The sequence below is a fragment of the Ambystoma mexicanum genome, chromosome 2p (assembly GCF_040938575.1).
Source record: "Ambystoma mexicanum isolate Mex_15411 chromosome 2p, UKY_AmexF1_1, whole genome shotgun sequence".
NCBI lineage: Eukaryota > Metazoa > Chordata > Amphibia > Caudata > Ambystomatidae > Ambystoma > Ambystoma mexicanum.
Window position 1 is genome coordinate 912,690,642 of NC_090923.1, and position 22,355 is coordinate 912,712,996.

The following is a 22,355-nucleotide window of genomic DNA, read 5'->3' on the forward strand; positions in this document are numbered from 1 at the left end:
AACATGACTACGTCAGGAGACTAAAGAGTCAGAGTACATAGGGAGTACTTATAGGTGAGGATCATGCTGTATTACATAGATATGGGGAGGAGAGATTGGTCCGCAAGTTTCGATACAGATAGTGCGCAACCACAGGCAGTGATGATTACGGCAGATACAGGTTGCTTGCGCCTTGGTAGGCAGTGATAGTACCCGTTATTGGGCTCGTGAAAGGGGAGGCTGGAGGGTGTAGAGTTACCGACCAGCCGGCGGTAGTGTTCAGGTAAGGATTAGGGTGTTAAGGAGGAGGGTTGTACTCAGGGCGGATGGAAGGTTGCAGGACCAGAATTTCTGGCCGATGGGTCGGACGGCAGCGGACAGGCACAGACAGGCAAAGTGCCTTACCACAGGTGCCTTGCAGGAAAGGTGGCGGCTCTCGCCTACCGGCGGGGCCGTGCTGATCAAATAGCGCAAGTCATCCAATGCGGATCGCGGGTGGTTGCTAGGCAACCGGCATCAATAGCCCAAGGCGACAGACATTTTATGTGTGCCACGCGGTTAGCCAGCAACAGAAAGGCACGGAAAAGGCACAAAGGCTCTGAAACTGCAATTTCAAATGCAGCGGTAGGATCGGCACAGCTGGGGAGTGGTCTTGATACTAGAAGGGATCAGTACAATTTTACTTTGAGCCGTTCTCTCAGATCTTAATCTTAGAGCCACCCTGGAATGTCTACGCGATAGTAAAGCATTGTGTACCCATAATAGACAGTTTGAATCTGTTGTCTTTTCACTCCAAGGTGCAAACTCTATTTTTATACCTATTTGCTTATATTCCTCTGTGAGGTTTAACAGTGATCTGGGACATACAGGAGTCTAACAACCTTTAAGTTGTTACGGTTTTTCAAAAATGGCTTCCCTTTGCCTTCTTTTACTGTCCCCTTTTTTGTAAGCGGTACACCAGCGCTCCCTAAGGAAAGTTTTCCCAAATCTAGGGGACGGGACAGGAAGTTGTTCTCCATCTATCCTTCTGACTTCTACACCGACCCTGCATCTCCTTGGTCATTGTCATTTAGCGCTAGTTTCTTGTGTAAATGGGATTTCCTCACTGCCTTCCTTGGCAGGGGGCCCGCAAGCAGATGTTTGAAATGGGCCCTGGCTCACCTTCGCCCAGTCCTGTTAATGTCTTTGAAGTGCCGTACTGCCGTAATTCTGCACTTCAAAGAACATTAAGAAAGACTCATCCTCCTGTGTCATCAGTGCAGGGCTCATGCAGCCCCCATGATAAAGCCCCCACAGGTTTAGCTACCTACAACATAGGAGGTGTAACTTTACAACGACTACTGTTACTTCCAATAGAACACCAAAGCAAATTAGAATACTACAAATTATCAACAGATGCTGCTACTGAAGTACGCCAAATTCTGAAACGAATGAAAGTGCTCCCAATAGATGAAGTAAGCATGGTTTCCAACCTCATGTTGGCTTTAATTCACCTCAGAATACAAGAAGTCTTAAAAACCGACTACCAACAACTGTTTGGAGGAAAACACATTGTTTTCGGAGAACTCCTACAGTTAACACCAGTAAAAGGTCAACCTGTTTTCAAAACATTAGTACACAAACAATGCCACTAAACACTCGACACCATAGGAAATTTAAATCTCTGGCATCATTTTCAGCTCAGAGAACCAACTCTAAACATGTGTCAGTCTGCAGGTCTCACCTATGCTAACATTTTAAAGAGCATTAGAATTGGTCTGCTTACTAAAGATGCAAAATCCATCTTAAATAGTAGACTAATCCATGAGCTGCATCGGCGAAACCCCTGCTGCTGATGTAATCGGACAATTAACTCAACAAAACATAAAATGCATGTCGTTAATGACAACCCTAGCAAGCTGCAGTCAATTCAATAAAATAATGTTAGAAAAGGAAATGCAACCCATACAGCATATCGGCTCTACAGACAAACTAGAAGTGCACGGCATGACACTCCCTAGGTGTCAGCAAGCCACAGCATGACTTAATAGCTTAGAATAATAAACACAGATGGATTGGAGAAAATGTTAGCGTTGTGTGTAAACGGCAGAATAATTAAAAAACGTAACCTTGACATAGAACGAGGCTTAGTCAATGGAGCAAATGGTACAGTTGAACATGTCCACATGACAACAACATTCAGTTTGTCAACATCCACTTTGACAAACCCGCAGGAGTAAAAAAATAGGCCACACAATAGCATGATTCCTTCTTTTCAAAGACATGTATGTACGCAGAGAACAAATCTCTCCGTCTCTTGCATATGCTGTCATTATTCACAAATTGCAAGGTCTAACCCTAGATCACGCATTGATTTACATTGGCAGCACAGTCTTCAAGGAAACTGAGTTACTTTCACGTCTACATACACTTGAAGGTTTTATTCCTAGTCACTTTCACCATGCACATCCGTTTCATTTGCTCATCCGACACCAGGCAGGACTATGTCAAAATCGCAAGAACACACCCCTATGCTTCATTTAACACTAGCAGCCATGAACACCGCTCTAATGTCATTAGCTAAGCTTTATGAGACTTTTGACACCAGATTTGCATATCAAACAGAATGCAAGAATCCAATCCAACAGCTCCCCATGTCTTGGGGGACGACCCATCAATCGTCGAACTTAAAGATACAATAGCCTCCCATTCCAATTCAAGTGCCAAAGCACCTTCATCACGTGGACTATCTCAGTCCTCCAAAGCTGCTAGAAAAGAATCTTCGCAACCGATAGTATAAAATCTACTGGTTCCGAATCCTGAGATATCCGAAGCCCCAAACGCATCAACAAAGCTAACTTTTGATATATTCACCAAAAGCAAAAAGATTTCTAAACACTCCTAAATGGCGAAAAAGTCAAACAATCAAGACTCTACCATCCAAAGCCTCTCATAATGGAGAAAAGAGATTTTCCAGATTTCTCAACAACACTGTCAAAAGAATTGGTGAGTGCTGCTCAAACTATCAACAAACGAAATAAAAAGCACTTCCCTCCAAATAGGTGGAAATAAAGGATCATCAGGATTGTGGAATCGGATACTGAAGAATCCTTTTCATCCCAACAGGAACCCTTGAATGATCGCATACAAGCCGCACAGTTCCTAAGCACCACAACTGATCAGAAAGAAAATCAGGTTAACCCTTTGAAGCAGAATAGGTTAAAATGCAGTGGTAGCGAACACATTAACATCTTGGGATTTCTTGGGACATTTTCTACTACCCATTCTAGAGAAGATCATTTTCTTACACTGGAACAACGGCGGCATGAAACTGAAGAAACCCTCAGGCGAATGAATGTCCTTGCAAGGCCCCTGACTTCCAAGCCCAAGATGCAAGCTCAATTCGACTCGACAGACGTGATGATTCCAGTTCAACAAACAGCTTCTCCGAATTCCAACTTGCAACGAGGTGCTCAGACGAGACCTGCCCCCAAGTCCAACACAAAGCCACAGGGCTTGACTGAGCTAGTTGGCAAGCAAGGTCGTTCTTTCCCTAGTCAGAACAGCTTCATTTTACAATGCAGAGGAGAGCCTTATTACACATATGTCCTTAACAGGGCTAGTGCCCTGAACCTTTTCTGAGACATTCCTGCGCTAGAAGAGCTACAATCTTCTGACATAAACTGGCTCGAATTTACCAATGACAACGACCTGGGAATGGTTAGAATTTGGGTGCAATCTGGGCTGGTGTTAAACGCTCTGTGGAAAACCAGAGCTGATCTCTTCAATTTAGGCTTTGTTTTAAACCAACAGCAAAGCCCTTTGCAACCAATAAGTAAAGAAACGATATCTATTAAGCCCCATCACACTGCATGACAATTCTTTGCTAACAATTACCTGTGACAGATGTGACTATAATGCAAGCAGACAGGTACATCTACAGAACAAGAGACTTCCACCCCAAGCTTATCTGGCCAGGGGTCTAAGTGGGATTGAAAATATAAATTGCAAATAGCTATCCATCTCTAACTCTTTCATCACCTTTAACTGGGCCTCTTGGAATAGAAGAGTTTCAAGCACATACTAACTCTTGAAAATAATCCTTTGGTGCACATTACATTGTGATGCTCCAAGAGACGTGGCTCATTGAACCCCCGCTTTGGGAGACCAATTTTGTGATCCTGTCGCCAGCAGTTAAAGCCCAACAAGGTGGCCATTCAGCAGTCTTAATAGTTGCCATAAAGAAAAATCTTGGGTTCAGGCTAGAACCATGGGCCGCTCCAAATATATTTGTCCAGCTTGTAAGACTCAATACCCTGCTGGGGAGCTTGCCCTCTTAAACATATATTGGAACCATCACTGATAAGTATTTTTTAGCAGCAGTTACATGCTAGACTTAATATTGGATGACAGCACTGTGCTCTCAACCATCATAGGCAGTGATTTAAATATCTCTTGCCTATCTACTCCTATAAAACCTTCAACTCCTCTTGAAAAACAATGGTTTGCTCTCATGGCCGAGTGGCAGTTCTTCATGCTAAATGGTGCTTTAAAGGGAGACATTCCCGCAAAATCCACTTGGTACAGAGGTAATCTTTCATCTACTATTGACTACGTTTTCATTCAACAAAACATCTTTATGAATGTACGAAGTTTCTCTATACTACCTCAAGTTCATAGCGTTCATAGCCTACTGTTATATATTAGTATCGGTTTTGTTAGGTAACGTTATATACTAGCATGCGTAGAAATGAATATAGAATAACGTAGTGGAATGTGGAGTGGGTTGTGAGAATCTAGAATGTGGGGAATGTATGTACCCAGTTAGAGTTGGAGATTAAAAGGAATAGGCATTCACAAGACGGGCTCTGGCGTATTTAAATTTAACTGATGGTAAATACATAACAATGGGGACGAGGGGAAACGCAACCAGTGAAAGAAGGGAACAAGGCTACTGAGGCAAGAAGGAAAGAAACGGAACGAGAAATAAGCAGCAATGATAAGAAGGGAAACGGAACGAGTGAATGCTGTACCGAAAGGCAGACACTGACGAATGAAAGAAACGGTAAGACAAAGTGAGGTGATTGGTGTCGGAGAGGAGCAATTAAGTCAAATATAGGGGACAATGCGTGTATGAAAGGTACATACAAAGGGCACTGCATCATTTGAAAAGAAAAGTTAATCGACTTACATGTGTGGCGCGAGCGCTGATCTGAGTGAAGGGAAGGGAGACGTACGACGTACATCTACGCGCATGACATATGCTTCTGTACGCATGAAATAGGAAGTAGGAAGCAGCATCAGAGGAAAGGACCTAAAGACGTCAGGAAAATGTGATGCCGAAAGAGACATAGGAAAAGGAAAGGAAAATAAAATAGAAACAGAGTAATCAAACAGTGACAAACAAGAGAGTGCAACAATAACATTTCAAATACAAGACTGAAGCAGTAAGGAAACCATAAACCAAAAACAGTCATTAAACAATAGCAGTAAACAAGTGTTTGCATCAATAAAATTAAAATTACAAATCTGAAACAACAAAGTTATAAAACAGCCTGAGAACAGTTGAAGTGAAGTATTACACGACATGGAAATAAGTAAACTGGAAAAATAAAAACAAAGTGGAAGAAGAGTACAGTCAATAAACTAACTGCTCAAGCACAATTATCTGAAAATGCAAGCGGGGACATAAGTTCACCTCAGGTCATCGTGGAAACAGCCATGTCTGCAAATCCAACTAATTATCTACGCAGACCAAATCCATTCAACCTAGAACCAGAGGCAGATCAAGGACAGATATGGCAAGAATGGCTGGATGAATTTGAGGAATTTTTAAGAGCATTTGGAAGCCAAAATGCTGTCAATAAATTGGACAGCTTTATAAACTTAGTGGGGAAAGAAATGAAAACTATCATCCAAACAATACCTGCGGAGGAAAAAGGAACATACCAACTTCTGATAGCAGCAATAAATGTCCAGATTATAGTGCCGCCGAATCGGGACTACGAGAGATATATCTTTAACCAGTGCACACAAAGCCCACATGAGACCATAGCGCAATTTGCGCTGCGCCTCCAGCGAAAAGCAACATATTGTGACTTGACACATTTCAATAATGATGAGACAATCAGACTAAGAATTATTGAAGTTTGTGTATCATCTCAGTTCAGAAAGCACTTACTAAAAAAATCCCTTCCATTAAAAGAGGTATTGGAATTGGCAAGAGTTTACGAGAGAGTCAACACACAAACGGCGAATATGGAAAACCAAAGATATTACACAACATTGCCGCCATGAATCAAGGTCCAAATGCACAGTGGCAAAGACGATATTCCAATGTGTCAGCTGGGTTAATACCCAGTCAAGAAGGATGGAACATCAATCGTAGAAACCCAATGGAAAGACAGTGCTACAGGTGTGGGTTTGAGTAACCACATAAAGGTCAGTGTCCTGCCCTAGGTCAAATGTGCCTACGTTGTGGTCAAAAAAACCATTTTCGGATGATGTGCAGAGAAAGAATACCATTGGTGCCTCCATATAAATCAAATATACAAACATTCCCAAGTCAAAAGTATGACATTCAGAGGAACTTCAATGGAAGAGCATATCCTGAGAAGGAAGTGGCAAGGTCAAATGGGAATCCAAGAGCGAATTCAGATCAGCAGGTTCAACAACCGGTATTGGCAGGGCCCTGGATAATATGCAAGTGGATGAAGTAAGACAAGTGGAGCAGGAACAAATTCAAACCTCACAGTTATACCAAGATCAAGGTCAGGAAGGAATGTCATACGGTGATACATATATATAAGAACCCACCACTAGAAGAAGATGTCATGAATATGTGTATCAATAAAGAATACCCGGAATATGACAGGTACAGCAAAGAGTATGTGAGACTAATATATAATATATGTCAGATGGGAATGTAGAAATAAAAGTCACAGCGAGCCTAGGTGGACAGAACATACCATTTTTGATTTGACAATGGTGCTACAGTGAATGTGATGAGCGAAAAGGCATATGAGGGAATAGCTCAGTTATACTCATTGCAACCATCAAAGGCTAATATTTTTCAATGGGGAGCAAATCAACCACTAACCTCGAAAGGAAAATGTAATTGGGACTTGACTCGTAAAAATAATTGCATACCAGTTGAAATACATGTCATAAGCAGTCCTCTGGAAGGGAGATGTCGATTGAGTTGTAAGACTGCCACGAAACTAAAATTCATTGATGTCAATTACAACCAGTCAGAAATGATACAAGGAATGCTGTCAAAATGTCACAATTTACAAACCATGACAGAAGGAACATTAGATTTGGAAAAACTGAAGGAAAAATTCCCTAACTTATTCAGCGGTGTAGGAAAATTAAAAGGAGATGCAATACATCTACACATTGATCCCAAAGTTAATCCTGTTCCTCAACATCCAAGAAAGATAGGGTTTCATCTCCAGGCGAAGGTGTCGCATGAACTGCAACAACTGGTCAAAAATGACATCATTGAAAGAGTGGAAGGAGGTCCCACACTGTGGGTCTCTCCATTGGTAGTGGTTCCAAAGGCATATGGGAGTCTTCGCTTATGTGTGAGAATTCCCAACATAGCAATACAGAGAGTAAGACATCCAGATACTAATATTATCTTCATGATTATTCGATTGAATCAAGCAACGAGATTTACAAAAACTGGATTTGAATCAAGGATATCATCAATTGGAAATTGACCCGGAATCCAGACCCATAACCACATTCACCACCCATGATGGTTTATTTAGATACAAGAGGTTAAGTTTTGGCATATCATCTGCTGCAGAAATATTTCATGAATCAATAAGGAAGGGTATAGCACCAGTAAGAAACGCATTCAATTATAGTGACGATATACTTATTTACGGAATTGATCAGAAACATGACGATGCATTAGAACTCGTATGAGAGCTCTTACAGAAGAGTGGTTTAACTTTAAATGGATTGAAATGTGATGTAAACAAACAAAGTCTGTGATTTTTTTGGGCACATATTCTCAGAACAAGGAATAAAGGCAGACCCAGACAAGGTGAATATCATTCTTGGATTGGAACCACCAAAGGATGTGACTGAACAAAGATCATTTCTGGGAATGACTGGGTACTGTGCTCGATATGTGCCTGATTTTGCAACACTAACTGATCCTCTCAGACAATTGTTGAAAAGGGAGGTGGCATTTGCGTGGGATGAAAAGTGCAATGAGTGTTTTGAGTCAATTAAGAGAGAACTTGTCAGTGGTTGACAGTTATATTACTTTAATCCAGATTGGGAAACTGAGATCATAGTGGATGCTTGTCCTGTGGGTCTAGGGGCGATCCGAGCACAAGTGGAGCCAAGGAAGGAATGTGCATATCACATTGTGGCGTTTGCTAGTCATGCTCTGAATAAGATTGAGCAAGATTATTCGCAAGCAGAAAGGGAAAGCTTAGCAGCCGTGTGGGCTTGCGAGAAGTTTAATCACTTTGTGGTTGGAAGACCGTTCACACTTGTTACGGATCATCAAGCTCTAATTTCACTGTTTGGGAATCCAAGCATCAAGATGCCTTTGCGTATCAAGAGATGGGTAATACGATTGCAGGAGTATGACTGTTATTGTACATAAACCAGGAAAAGAGGCAAATCCGGCGGACTATTTGTCTCGACATACGAGAAGAAGAACCTGATGTAAAAATGGAAATGGAGGCAGAGGATTATGTGTCATATTTAACGTTCAATGCTTTGCCCCCAGCGGTGTCCAAGGAAATGTTCATGGAAAAAAGTAAAAATGATCCTACAATTCAAGCAGCAGTTCGCCTCACCACAGATGGCAAATGGAGGTGGCTAAGTAGAGAGCAAAGTACAGAAGGAGCAGTGGATGTGGATATGAGGGATCTTCAAAAGTTGGCAATAATAAGTAGGGAATTTACGGCAACGGATGATGGAATTCTTTTGAGAGGAAATAGGCTTGTAGCACCCAGATGTTTGAGGAAAGATCTTGCGATGTTGGCACATGAAGGTCATTGTGGAGTATTTAATGCAATGAACATATTTAGAAATCATGGATGTGATTATTGAAGATATTTTTTAAAAAATGTTTTGCGTGCCAAGTGACTGCCACAAAGAGTAATGTAATTCCTCTTCAAATTGTGCCATTACCTGAAGGTCCCTGAAAGAGAGTGGCTCTTGACTTGTATGGTTCCCTTGAAAAGGGAGGATATCTATTGGTGGCCTTGGATGAATATTCTCGGTTTCCGCTAGTGAAACATGTGTTAGAGTTGGAGATTAAAAGGAATAAGTATTCACAAGATGGGCTCTAGCGTATTTATATTTAACTGATGGTAAATCCATAACACCTACTACACTTTACTTGGACTTGGCCTGACACTAATTGCAAAATTCCCTCTTACACAGACCAAATGTCCCTAAGAAGGGAAGAAATAATTTCAGATGGCCTGTGAGGGTGGTAGTCAACCTAGCCACGTCCTTAAACAAACCATCCACTTATCCTACATCACATTTAGCTGCATTAGTGGGTCGTATGTATCGGTAATGAACGTTTTCAAGCAGTGCACACCTCCTGCGCATGGATGTCTCATTTGCACGGTCATAGATGGTGTGTGTGGTGCAGATGGCGGCGTCTGGCAGCTCTACACTGCATTCCTCCCAAGATGACGCTTCCATGAAAGGACAGCATTACAGGCATCCTCCAGGGACCTGTTGTCCAGACTCCGCCCCCAACCTCGGATTGTATACTTCTAGATCCTTTACCAGAGCAGCTTTGCATTGCTGCTCTTTCGGTAGCCACGTTCTGCAAGTTCACTTTTATTCACTAGAGGCTTACAATACCCTTTTCTTGCTTACATGCTCAAGCTAACCTTTCTTTGTGCCTTCCCTCTACATTTAGCGGTCTCCCTTCACCACCCGCGACCTATCAGTATCCCTATCCAGTCCCACACACTTTGCCTTCTCCCTGGGAATCTCCTTCCCACTGGTACGTGTCCCGTTTGGTCAAACTGGAATTCACAGTCATCAGAAACAGGCTCTTATTTTATTAATCTCCCCCGAACACAGACACTCCCACTCTGCTGATTGCAACCTACTGTTCCGCAGGCAATTCTTTTCAGAGTTTCGCCGCCTCCTTCTTCCTCGTCTGCTCTAAACTCAGCACACACCCGACGTAACGCTCACTGTAGGAGGAGACTCAACACCTCAGTTTTCTCGCAACAAACCTTTCTGTTTTTTGATCTCTCTCAACCTGATTATTTCCCCACATCGCCTTTCACACAGATTACGATCCTCCGACCTACAAAGAACCTGCAAGCAGAATGCTCCAGGATTTCGCCATAGATGCCTGGTTTTTTTTAAAGGTTTTTATTAAATTTTACAAGCAAACAAACAATAAACCAAACAAACAGTGCATGTTCCAACAGTTTCAATACACTTTTTTAACTTCCTAACCACTACTCCCTCTAACCCACCCCCCCTTGCGAGTCTATTGCATTGAACCTTCAGTTTCCACACCCTGTGGTTCGGTCACCTCCTCCACAGGCTCCGTCGGGTCGTCTAATGACCCAAACAGTCCGGCTATCAGTGATTTCCAGGCCATCAGGGACTCATTCTCCTCCTCCCCCCCATTGCTACACGCTTCTTGCCATGCCGTGGTTTCGGTTTCTGCCCATTTTTGCAAGTCTTTCCACCACACCTCTATCCTCGGCACATGGCATGACTTCCATCCCATGGCAATCCTCCTTTTTGCTAGCACATAAGCCAGGTCCCTTAGTTTGCTTACGTGCCTGAGTTTCCGTGGTCTTGGGAACCCCCCCCAGCAGACAGGCCCACACCGTATCCACTACAATCTTGACCCCTCTTCCTTCTAGTTTCTCTTTTACACCCCTCCAGAACCTCTCTATGATCGGGCATGACCAGAACATATGCACCATGCCCGCGTTCTCTTCGTCACACTTGGGGCATGTTTGCCGACCTGCATTCTCAAACCTCGATATCCTCCAAGGCGTCATGTAAGCCCGGTGTGTATGTACAACTGTATCTGTTTCAGCCTTGCGTTTCTAGACACCTTCTTATGATACCCCTGCGCCCTTTCCCACATCTCATCTCCTATTTGGGCCCCAACCTCCGTTTCCCAGTCCATTCTCAGCTGCGTGACCTCCTTCCCCACTTTAGACATCAACATCTCATACAGTCTGGAAATCTCATGACCCCCCTCAGCTATATCATATGTCACATCTATGGTGGCATCCAATTCTTCCTCCAGCACAGTTTCAGGCCATGTTCTCTTAATCCTCTGTACCATTCTGTGGTACGTAATGTACTGGCCTTCATGCAACCCAGCTACTTCCCGCAGCCCCTCAAAAGTAACACTAGAGCCCTCCTGCCAGATGTCCCTCATCGTTGCCACCCTAGCCGGTCCCCAGTGGGTCCGGAGTATCAGTCGCAGCTGAGCGGCCGCCCCTGTCAATACTACCAATGGCATCTGCGGTGAGCATGGGGACGGGTCCCCAATCATTTGGCATGCCCTGCGCCACACTTTCCACCCTAGTAGCATCATTTTAGGGCGCCCCACCATTTCCGCTCTGGGTGCCCACATGACTTCTTTCAAATAAAAAGGTGCACAATCCCGCCCAAACAACCTATGTTCGGAGGCCTCTTCATCAGATAGCCACTTGGCGACATACTGCAACTGGCTCGCCACATAGTACGCCTCGTAGTTGGGCAGCTTAATTCCCCCTTTGTCATGGAAGTTCTGAAGCTTTCATAACGCCACTCTGTTTCGCGTGCCGTGCCACAGAAAGTCCCTACACATGCCATTTAGTTTGGTTAAAAAAACCCTAGGAATAAAGTACGGTATATTCCCAAAGTAATGTAGGAGCCTCGGCAGGACCACCATCTTTAGCATCGCTCCCCGCCCCATCATCGCCAGAGGCAGCTTCGCCCAAAACCGCATGTACTTCTCAATGTTCCTGATGGCTACTTCTGTGTTACACTTATGCTCCTCTTCTACAGTATGGTATATATTTATCCCCAAGTACAGAAACGTGCAAACCGCCCATGGTACTTGCAATACAGGTAATTGCTCCGACGGAATCCCCTTGTACCCCCCCAATGGGAACATGCTGGACTTCTGGGGATTCACTGCTATACCAGAGAACCCAGCGTATCTCTCCATCACTTCTAGGATGTACTGGAGATTTTCTTCTGGGAATCGTAGGTACAGCAGCATGTCATCTGCGTATAGGGAAATCAGGTGCCACTCCCCTTTCACCTCAATAACTATAGTGTCATATTGTTGCCTCAGATAGATCGCAAGAGGTTCCAGGGCCAGTATGTAGAGCATAGGAGACCACGGGCATCCCTGTCTAGTACCCCTGCTAAACTGCCACCTCTCTGATATCACAGATCCTGTCTTAACTCTAGCCAGCGGTTCACTGTACAAAATCTCCGCCCACCTCACATAGCCAGGCCCTAACCCATAGTGTTTCAGGGCCACCAGCAGCCACGGCCACTTGACGGAGTCAAAGGCCTTGATCGCATCCAAGGACACGATTGCCATTTCCTCATCCCTTCCACTGCCAAACTCAATGATCCTCTGGAGTCGCCTATGATTATTGGTGATGTTTCTATGGGGGACATAGCCCGTTTGATCTGGATGTATTAACTTGCTGATGACCCTCTTCAGTCTATTCGCCAAGACTGCAGTTAATATCTTGCCGTCTTGGTTCAGCATTGACACAGGTCTAAAGGAACCACAGCTACGCCCAGGTTTATTTGGTTTAGGGAGAGTTACTATGACAGCCTCTCTCAGTGACTCCGGTAAGCGGCCCATCTTGAATGCTTCGTTTAACATTTCTAGCAGCGGGGGGAGGACCTCGTCTATATATACCTTATAAAATTCGCTCGGGAGCCCATCTGTCCCTTGGGTCTTACTAGTAGGCAACTGCCTCACCACCTCCCTCAGTTCTTCGAGGGTAATCGGGGAGTCCAGTTCCTCTCTTTCCTCCTCGCTTATCTTGGGCAGCCCCTTATCCTCCAGTGTTTCCTCTATCATTACATGGCTGCTTTCCCCATCTTCCCCGTATAACCCTTTATAATAATCCACAAACGCTTGATTAACTCCCTCCTGGGTATCCTCTACGCTACCATCTTCCATCTCTATAGTTCTAATTGTGGCTCTGGGGGTCTCGCTCTTATGTAACCACGCCAAAAGTCTCCCCGGTTTATCGCCTCCCGCATGCTGTCTCTCTATGTACCTTTTATAATTAAGGTTACACAACCTCTCCCAGTATTCCGCACATTGTTGCTGTAGCTTAAGTATCAAATCTAGTTTCTCCGCTGTATCATCACCGGCTTTTAAGGCCTCTTCCAATTTTGCTTCCGTCTCCCTCAGTTCATAGATGCCTGTTAAAGGGTAAATCTGATCTCACCATTTCTGAGAAAGGGAATCTCTGGATACTCTGACATTTCCCTTTCCATTCCAGGGCCACCAATTGAACACACAGCTACCTATCAACTGAGGGTCGGCCGAGTCCAGTTTATACAGAAGACTACCATCAAGTACATGGTTTTCTTCCTCTTGAGGGTTTCCCTTGAAACTCTACTCTTCCCCGGTTCCCGCCAGAGGGAAGGGTAGAGTGACAAGGTGAATTCTCCACTCACCTGAACTACTGTGCCTGCTACAGGTTAGTGCCAAATGTATATTGTTCACTGATGGGTGTTTTGGCAATCAGAGTATCACATACGCAGACACCACATTACAACTATAAGCATGTATTTGAAGCAACTATAAAGCAAAACAACAATTGGAATTACGAACCGCCCTCAGAATAGTGGCACAAATTCAATCACTAAGCTCAGCGACTCACGCAACCTGAAGATGCGATATAACAATTGGTTAAAGACATATCGAGCTCACACCGTCCAGCTAGATGGTGAGTTTATGCTGGCAACTTTGACAAGTAAAAATAGCGCTCAAATATGGAGCATCTTGAATGCAGCCTTCCAAGAATCAGAGCAGCCGTACCAAATTAACGCAGTGCCTGAAAATGGTTGGTACAACTATTACAAGAATCTGTACACAATGCAAACCGCGGACAAAGTTTACAATTATTCATGGGATGCTTCAGAAACCATTCTCTTTGACAAAGACGACATTTTAATTCAGATCAAACGATTAAGCAAGTCGAGAGCACCAGGCCCTGATGGTCTGACCAATCGCATGTTAAAAGAACATCCTGGGGCATGGGCAGCAGTATTAACTGTACTTTTCACGCATGTCCTACAGTACAGGCAAATACCTCCATCCTGGAAGAAATCTGTTATAATCCCAACATACAAGAAGGACAATCGTGAAAACCCTGCAAACTGCTGACCAGTTGCCCTCTTAGATGTTCCCGGGCAAGATTTTTGCCCTACTTTTATTAAGAGACTTCAATCACTGGATAAAATCACAAATGCTATCTGACGGATTTCAAACAGGTTTTTTGCCTAGCTTGGGCACCTCAGTGAACCCATTAGCTCTCTCATATATCAAACAACGTAGCAAACAAACGGGCCAAGCAATCTATGTGGCCTTTGTCGATTGTAAAACTGCTTTAGATTCTGTGCCACGTGAATTGTTGTTTGCAAAACTGGAAGAAGCAGCATATCCAGTGTATATTCTCACCTTGGTCACTCAGGTCTACCTCAATTCAGATTCGACTTACACAAGAAGGAATTTTAACCCAATCTATCCCCACATTTAGGGGACTGAAGCAAGGTTGCATTTTGGCCTCTGCTCTATTTAACTTCTTGATAGCTGATATAAGAAAACATTTGAAAAAAGTAACATATGATTCGCCTTTGCTTCTCTATGCTGACGACTTGGTGCTGAGGTCTAAAACTCTGAAAGGGCAGCAAAACGTGTTATCTGCATTATGAAATGTATGCATTCCAAAATCAGCTTATAATAAATCTGAAGAAGACTAACATACTCATCTTTTCTCCTAAATCCTCCTTGCACAAATGATCCTTCAAATGGCACCTGAATAGTTCTCCACTTTGTGTAACTACCGAATATCGATATCTCTGACTCGGCTAGAGCTCCGAAAAAAAATTCTAACTGCAGTGTGCCAAGACTGCATGATACACAGGAAATATGGGAAGTTTTTGTATAAACCACTAATAATATTCTATAAACAGAAAGTTATTCCCATCATAACGTATGGGGCAGATACCAAGGAAAGTGAATCTGCGCTATTCTGTGCTAGACTTGAAGGTCTGTTATGGAAAAGAGTGTTCTCTCTTCCAGCAAGCAAACCTATAGCTATCATACGATATGAACTAGGCCTGTTATCATTAAATGCAATATACATGTGGAAAGTGCTCACTCTGTACAGGAAATGTCTGATGCCTACTATTCCAAACACGCTGCTATCTGCCATAGCCACGCTTTTAGAATGCGGCTCTGACAGACTTTGTTCGTCTTGGAAAGCGAGGTCTACAACTGTGATGTTGGAGGCTGATATTTCACTAGACTTGTTAATAACAAAACCTAACCAGGCGAAACTAAAACTGTGGTTCTATGATTGGTGCCTAACCTGGGATACTTGTAATAAATATAAACATGCAAAATGGATATTTCAAAATAAAATCTTTCAATCAACCAGAAAACGATTTAATAAGTTTCCGGTACCTAAATACAGAACCTTATATCTTTGCTTACTGTTAAACGTGTGGCCAACAAGGGAAGTTTGTGGCATTAGAGACAAACTTACCGACAGGGAGAGAACCCGTAGATATTGTAATTACAGCTCACAAATAGAAACCCTAAAGCACCGGTTGGTCTATTGTCAAGCCTTGTTGCCCAGAAGAAAGCGTTTTTTGTATCATCTATTTAAAGATGATTGTATGTTAACACCAGAAACTATGTGGTTGATGATTTTAGGAGGGCATCACATTACTGTCACTCTTGCAGCCATGAAATATCTTGAGTCTTTGCAGTTGGATGGATTAACTTAAATTGACATGGAATATCATCAATCATACATTGGTAGTTGCCACTACTTGCGTTCTGTCATGCACAAATGTATTATATCTATTGTAACTTTGGTGTATTCATTTTTTTTTTAAACGTGTTTATTTTAAACAGGCAGGTTATGGCAATACAAAGCTTAATCACTTGCGACATGTAGCATACAGTAATACCATTTGACGCTCCTCCCACCCCACCCTTCGGTCTCAAGTTCCTTCTTCACTTCCCTGTAGGGGGTCTCCATCTTAAATAGTTCTCCTGGCCAGTTGGGGCTTGAAGGTCAGGGCTGGGAACCTTTGGTCAAACTCCAATACCGGACCCCAGATGTAGCAAAAGCGATGCAAGGTGCCTGCTCCGGCAGCCGTCACCTTCTCGGCGATCAGGATGTCCCAGACTTTCATCCACCAGAAAGGCATGAGAGGGCCTTCTGTTGTTTTCCAGGTGCGGGCTATCACGTTCCTGCCCGCAAGTAGGCATTGTGATAATAGTTTAGCCTTGGGGCCAGACCTGGGGTAGATCCCGGGGAGCGGTGCTCCAAGGAGGATAGGTTCGGGGGCGAAGGGCAGTCGCACCCGAGTGATGTCCGCTATCGTCTCCAGGCATTGTTTCCAAAAGGCTTGGGCCTTGGGGCAGGACCACCACATGTGGAAGAAGGAGCCTATTTGGCCGCACTGCCTCCAGCATGTGTATTCATTTTGACACGTGAACTATATTGTCATGTACAATAATTGTAAATGACAAGTTTTGATTGAATACGTTGATTTTTTTTCAACTGTATCAAAAAAAAAAGTTGTCACCATATTACAAATACTGTATACTCCCCCCTGTAGTACCTATAATTACTATACACATATTACCATACTGTATGTAGCCAGTCGCCAGATACTTGGAGGCATAGCCAGTGTTAGAGAAATCTTTCCTAAGTGCAGTTTTCCCTCCATATTATGGACCCCCCACACTTTGACTTTTATTTGACTGACCTAACCTGACTTTTTCCAGTGGAGCCCAGCCTTCAGCTGTACCCCCCTGGGCTTTTTGTTAATTTGTTATGGGCAAACTGACATGTCCTTCAGACCGTCAGTACTGGGAAACTATGTTTCCCTTAGTCTTTGAATATGTTGCCATTTCTTGGTAACTTTTTATCTGTGCGCCAAGTACCTTACTGTACCGCGCACAGAGGTCTTTTCATTTTTATGGCCCTAGACACCCTCTAAGGATTTTTTGGTGGTTATACAAGTGTGCCTAGGACGAACTTTTTATTGTTTTTATGTGCCTTCACTTCTTTTTATTGTACCATAGCACGTTTGGTCCCTGATGGTGGCCAGTGCCGACAATGACCGTGCCAAAAACTGCCTCATCACGAGTTTGGCAGTAAGCCTTAAATGCAGCGGTAATACTATTAAGGCTGCATTTAAGGGTCCCCCAAATCACAGGCTTGGCAGGATTTACCCCCAGCTCTGAGCTCCTACAGAAGGAGCCACGTATCCTGAAACGCGGAAGTAGACCTGTTGAACTGCAGGAGACGTACTGGAAGGTTCGGCACCCTGAGCCTGCTGCTGTCCCGTCAGACCCCTGCTTTTGCCATTGATTTTAGAAGGCCTGCAAGGGCGCTTTGACCCTTTGGAGTAGTGGGAACTACTCTCTGCACCGCCTGATTACGTGCCAAAAAAACCTTCTCAGAAGTGTTCCTGGGCCATCCAGTGAACTGACCAGCTCTACCCCGGGGTATCGAAAAGGAGTGCTGCCATCCTGAGTCGACACTCGAGACTTGGGAAATCGCTAGCTTGTGGTCCTCGTCCCTCTGCCACCAAACACCATAGTCCTCTGGGTCGCGATCTAGTAGAGTGTGCCACGCCGCAAGTCTTTGGGATTCCTGCCTTACTACGATGTGGTGACCGTCACTGTAGGTGCTTTGCGTATCTGCCCTCCTGTTCCTTGAAGCCTGCTGCAGTGGAATTTTCTTCCTCTCTTCTTCATGAGCTGAGAAAAGGCTACTGTCCCGTCACGGACGATCGTCCTGTCCCGCAGCCGCTGAAAGCCGGAGCGCTGAGAAACTGCAGAGCTTGAACCTACAAGAGACCCAGACTAAACTGGCAAAGTTTGGTCCGACCTGTGCTGAGGGGTGGTGAGTACTTGTTTCACTTAACTGTGGCCCCTGGCACAACCAATATACGTTTATGCACGAGAATCCCTTAAAAGATCCTCACTTTGGCTGGGTTAGCCTGCGCTCCCTAGCTATTCCAAAATATCGAAAGTCGCTCTGCCTGCAAGGGTAGACCATCCTCGAATAGTGGGAATTTACCATTCATCACCTCAAGCCCCTTCCTGAACTGCTAAAGCCCTCTGAAGAGGTACCGTTTTCACTCTTGACCACGACCGCGTGTTTTAAACGCACTGCTGTACTTTTTAGCGCAATGCTTCCCACTTCGTAGGGTTGGACTGCTTAAGTTAGGGTTTGGATAATTGTGTTAACCCCATTCTGTTACAGGTTGTGGCTGTGTTTTCCCCCACATCTTGCATTAGGCTAAAAGCAATTGTATATATGTAACATAGTGATATAATTCTTTATTACTGTGGTTATTTGGTTCTTATTACTGTGGTCATTTCTGTTTGATTATAAGGCTTATATTAAATGTATATGTATTTTTGATATACACCTGTCTAAGAGTAATCTGTGGTTCGTTACTGTGTGTGCTCATTGTGGGCTTACGATCACTCTCACCCCTCCTGAAACTTAGTCTTGACTGCCGGCCCAGCTACCTTGATTGGTCTGACTTGTCCAGAAGGTTACTCTGTTCCACTAAACTAGGGTAGCCTCCTAAAACTTCTGCCCACCAGGTGAGAGTTTAGAAATCCATCTTAACAGCCACTACTCTCAATTGTACTGCACTTCAATTGTATTATGCCACCATATTACAAGTACTGTAAACTCCCCCTACAGTACCTATAATTACTGTACACATACTACTATAGTCTGTGTGGCTAGTGCCCAGATTTTTTGGGGCATGGCCTATGGCCATGCCCCAAAGAATCTGGCAACTGGCCATAACCACCACAATATAATGAAACCATATAACAAGTAAATATAAAACATAGTGAAATAACCGAACTCGACCAGAACCCCCCTTCCAATGAAAACTATGTCAGCGGACACCGGAATTGACCACAGACTCAGCGGCATCTGCAAACCCTTTTTTCCACCTATAAAAACAGCTCCATATCATCTTTATTCCACTCCCCTGCCCTTTCCAAACCCTCTTTCACCCACCAAATAACTGGAAATGTGTTTCCCAAGCTGTCCGTTCACGGTGCTATCCGCGGACTGCGGCGGATTACCACAACACCTGCACACCCTTTTTCAACTATAAAAATAGCCCCATATCACATTTTTTTCCCAGTTCCCCGCCCTTCCCAACCCCTCTTTCCACCACCAAACCCCAAATGTGTTCTCCAGACTTTTTCCGCAGGGCGCTGTCCGTGGATACAACATAGCTGGCTTTTCAGAAAATATGACGCACCTCACTCTTTTCACCATCCAAACAGGGGACACGTCTGATGTTCGCGGACATCACGCCGTCCTTTGGCCCAATCGGAGGCCCGTCCACGAACCGAACGGGGAAGTGAGTCGGCGGACCAAATCCAGATATCACCGATTTTTTTTTTACCTACTTTTAGCCGTTTTAACACAAACTACTGGATGGATGTACACCGAATTTACACTCTCAGACCGATGCTTCTGGCACAAATTTAGTGAAAATCCATCCAGCGATTTGGGCTGTAGGCGTGAGCAAATTTTATTTTCCATTGCATATATGGGAAAAACCACGAATTTTGGGACCCCCCTACAACTTTGCCCAAATGGACAAAACCTCAAACAACTATGCACAATCAATCCAAAGGGGGCCATATACTTTTCTTGCAAAGTTTGGTGAAGATTCGTCCATGGGGGGCAAAGTTATAAGCCGCCCAAAAAGTGCTCTTCCTATGGGTTGAGCAACTTAACCATAACTACACGGCCGCTACTACATGCCGTGTAATTATACATAATATATATTAAAATGAGTGACCATCATGTTATGGCCAGGGGCGCAACAAAACATACATTTCAGGAGTTCAAGGTGGGGGCTAACACTTCAAATGTTGGGAGAGGCGCTAACTTCATAGACGGTAGGGGAGGGGCTTACTTATTTGTGTGGTAGGCATCTAACTTCTTTACGCATTCTAATGAGACTATTCTAGTGCAGTTTCAATGTTACAAGCAGTTAACTCTCTTTAAGTCTGAAAGCACCCACTTAACGACTGCTGTGAGAATGAGCGGTCTCCTGTCCCCTCTCTACCCTTCAAATCACTCCCCTGGATGCAAGTACTAAACCCACATCACGATTTCAATTGCCTAAAAAATTATGCATATTTAGCAGGCGCTAACAATGAAATGCTTTATGTTAGTAATCGCCAGACCTTTGTTAACAGGGAATCCAAGGCGCTGTTTAACATTGGTGTACTGTTAACATGTATATTCTGTTCTGGCCGGCCAGGGATCTGTAGGTCAGCCAGGTCGAGTCAACATAGACCAAAATTTCAGGGGGGCTGAAGCCTGATCCGCTCAATGGTGTTGGGCCACTGGTTCTTCTAATGTAACATTCCAAATGACCCTCAATAGTAGGTTAGCGCAACACAAATCATCCTAGTAGAAATGTTAAATTTGCCCTTAAAACATAGATGTTACATGATAACATAGGCTGCTTCTCCCCACCACCTTTGTCCCACCCACCGCAAAATCTACAGCTAAAATAACAACAATGACCGTTACAGAAATGCTCATTTAGTTAATTCAAAATTGAGTTTTCATCTGGGAAACCGGGGCCTCCTTTCCCCTTCTCGAATACATAGATGATTGCAAGGAAAACACGGGACAAAGAAATGTTCGTGCTTACATGCAAAATCCTGTTCACACGTGGAAAACCAAACAGTTTCTCCTGATACCTAAAAGCATCCGTCACCTGAATACTGCAGATTGCATGACAGGGGTCACGGACTTTCAAATAAATAATCATGCAGTTACTAATATAAGTTTTATGAATCAAACACGTGCAGCGTACCCTCTCCCTCACCTATGCCTAAAGAAGCTACGGTGACTTGACGAGTGCCGCAGCTTGAATTAATCCACCTGCGCCCTTTCCGCTGTATCACATGTTTAATTTTCCCGCCTGTCAGGCAGTCAGTTAAGCTGCTTCACAGCCCGCCCCGCGCTTACGTTATTTCCACAACCGGCATCTTGAGCAAGACCCAATAAGATTGCTCATTTGCTCGACCAATGGGAGCTGGTGAAAAGCCCACTCTGCCCTGTAGCCAATCAATGTTCCACACAAAAATCACTAGCTTGACGGAGAGAGGTTCTTCAAATTGTGTGATCAGACTAATTTATGTGTTATCACTAGATGTCACTGTTGCACTTGCAATGCCGCACCGGTGGAACCCTTCCGAAGCCGCCCACTCCGACGCAACACTTTGGGCGCAGGCTGTTTTGTCGCGGGGCTTTTGTCTCGTCGAAGGTCTCTTTTAGGTGCACACTGTTGGCTGTGGGGACGTGTGCGCCGAGATTGTTATGTTTTACTTAAATATATTGTCACCCAAAGTATGGGAACAAGCAGTGCTTTGGTTGACAGTATAACATGCAGACAAGGCAACCTATTTCTGCATGGAGCGTGCACCAACAACGGCAACAGCATACCCGCCTACATTTGAAAATCAAAACCCCTGAGATGTACACCCCGCCCACAGCCACACAAGACTCCGCCCCTTTGCACACGGCTCCGCCCACACGCCCTGCCCAAATGTCAAAATTTGCAGTTTCCACTTTACAGTTGAATGCAATACATTTAATTAAATTGGCCATTCATAACCACCCAAATTCCATAGCACGAATGGCATACGCCTTCCATAAAATCAATACACACACAAAACCGAGAGAGGATATTTTCTTGTCTCGGGAGGATAGCTCAGTGGCAACTGCTCGCTTTGAGAACAAGATAATACGAAGCATCACAGCATCACAGGTTCGATACCCGGGTCTGTGCTTAGAAACCTCTGGGTATTACACATTATAACTATCATATCAAATAGTGTTTTGAAAACGTTAAAATGTGTGCATGATTTAAACTCCAAAACCAATACAAAGTTTTTCCCTGTAACTGTTGGACCCATATGCATGCAAGTTCCAAGGCTGACCCACCCTCCCCAGAAGTAAAGTGGGACCACACTGATTCAAGTGTTGGCAATAAAAGGCCGTAGGATTTTATTGTTACAGATATGATTATGGAAACAAGGACAATAATCATATATAATATCATACTTTTGGGCACTGGGT